This window comes from Brassica oleracea, chromosome C6, assembly GCF_000695525.1.
Source record: "Brassica oleracea var. oleracea cultivar TO1000 chromosome C6, BOL, whole genome shotgun sequence".
NCBI classification, from domain to species: Eukaryota; Viridiplantae; Streptophyta; class Magnoliopsida; order Brassicales; family Brassicaceae; genus Brassica; species Brassica oleracea.
In genome coordinates, this window is record NC_027753.1 from 28,259,673 (window position 1) to 28,262,088 (window position 2,416).

General features: G+C 27.2%; 1 long non-coding RNA gene across 1 annotated transcript; it reads left to right on the forward strand.

Annotated features, from left to right (window-relative positions):
- On the forward strand, positions 1-1,077 carry LOC106299347. Its single transcript, XR_001261754.1, has 2 exons — positions 1-56; positions 832-1,077. It is a non-coding gene; the product is annotated as an uncharacterized LOC106299347 (long non-coding RNA).
- Positions 1,078-2,416: the final 1,339 nt, after the last annotated feature.

A 2,416-nucleotide genomic window follows, 5' to 3' on the forward strand; every position in this document is an offset into this window, starting at 1 on the left:
GAAATCCCTTCAACTCTCGTTTACGTTCTTAATTATCTCCATCATTCTCTCACAAGGTTTGTATTTACATCTTAATATATTGCATATAGTAATTCCATAATAAATTGATTATACTAAAATTTGACTTTTAAAATATTGTAAACCCCCATATAATAAATTTTGTTTACTATGTAAAACATAGCATTAAATTATCTCTTTGTATAAAATTCATAAATTTGCAGAAGGCTGGAAAATATAGAAAGTATGGTCAGAAATGTTTGCGTTAAAATTGAAAGGATCAACCCTGAAGTATTTAAGTGTTTTTTATACTTTATTTCATTTATAATTTTTTTAATATATGGGTTTATATATGATGAAAAACTATTATGATAAAATAATATTAAATAGTTTCATTTTTATCATCTATTTATGAACATTTTGTCTGCACATACATATAATTTAACCAATATTTTTCATAATATGGATGAACTATAGTTCTTATGTAAATTTATTTGATATTTTTAATTAAATTTATAGATTTTATAGGTGATATGTTATGCTTTTCCAATACATACCAGTAGTTATTCTTAAAATATCAAAAATTTATACGTAATGTTTATTAATATGCACACAATTCTTAAAACCATATTTTTCACAAAATAAAAAATAATGTGTGACCAAAATATATGCTCATTTTTTTTATTTACTGGCAAAGTATATTTCTTTTTTTTACTCATAAACGTTTGAAACAAAATGTTATTAAACATTTTTTGCTGATAAATAAATTTTCTATTTCATAAAATCTATATATATTTTCTAACAATTAAAATTTGAGATTTTTATATCTTACAGGAATGATGACAGATGCGCAGAAAAAGAATTGTCCTCATAAAATTCCAATAAAAGGAAGCTATTGTGCTCCAACTATATGTTTGGATAAGTGTAAGAAGCAACATGGAACTGTTGGTAGTTGTTCGGAAGAAAAAGGATTTTGTAATTGCGCTTGTAAGTAAAGGTTCTCACTAAGTGTTATGAATCTAGTAATGTCCAACCAAAGTTTTATATTATTTCTTTTAACAATAAGTCTAAATGTTTGTCGCTGATTTGTGGATCTATTTATAATAAATAATAAGATGAATTTTAAATAAATACAAATGTGTAAAACAAGAGTGGACTATGAATAAAATATATGATCACATTATTGTTAGAAGTAACCAATATTATGTGTAAAATCAAAAGGTTAAGACGAGTTAAAAAGATAGAGATGAAATCACAACCAATATTTAAATGTGAGATAATCAACTAACATGTAATTTTGTACACATTGTAAAAAAAAAAAGCAAGAGTTGATTATCAAACAAGAAAGAGTTAGAAAGAGAAACAAATCATGCAAGAACAGTCCATGTTTGAATTGGCTTGACAGATGGGTGCAAACATGCCGTGGGAGGGAAAATACATAGCACTGTTTCTGAACATGACAAAGCTCTGGTAAGGAAGAACAATCTCACAACCAGAGTTTTGGGTAGACCTCCCCCAATGTCATTATCAGCTACGAGTTCCGAGACTTCATCCACATCTCAGTCTCCATTTCCCTTCTCATGAAGTTTCCTTTAGGGAAAATGTTTACCTAACACAATCTATCAAAGATAAGAAGAGACGATCAACCAGTATTCTTCATCTTCTTGTTCCATAATCACTGTTTGAAAAGAAACAGTCCATGTCTTACAACGAAGATGTGAATGTAAAGCATTGTGCATGTTCGGATCCATCTTGCAACCAGTGGAGTGATCTATATCCACATGCTCAAGTAACAAGGAGAAATATGTGGGCAAAGAAGCTATAAAGTAAACATCGTTTCATTAAATCATTAAAGAATTTCAACGCCTTGATGGTTCTAAAAACACACAAAACACTGATTTATATATATAAGCAACTTCTATGTATGTTCTTTTAAATACAAGTTAGTATGAAGACTGCTGCAATGCTGTTGTTTGCCACTTTTATTATTTAATAGTTAACTTCTGATGCTTCTAAGACAATATGTTATTCCCAACTCTTGTCAATATGAAACCAAGAGCAAACTTTCATCTTTAGACATGAAAGGCATTTTAAATGACCAAATAACATAGTTTAGACGAAAGCTTCCTAATAAAATTTATTCTCACTATTTAAATCTAAATCTGAATTCAATTCATTTATCTGAATATTAAATAGTTTTCATTTTTCGTTATTTTATTGAATGAATAAAAAAATTTAATTAAATACTTACTAATTTTTTAATATAATCTTATAAATGATGTTACGTGTGGGACATCCACCTAATAAACTATTAATTTAAATAGTAATGTTTGAAAAATATTTTATTGACATTGTTTTAAATAAATTCATAATTCTAAAATAGCAATAACTTTTTGAGAACATCAGCTCTATGTACACG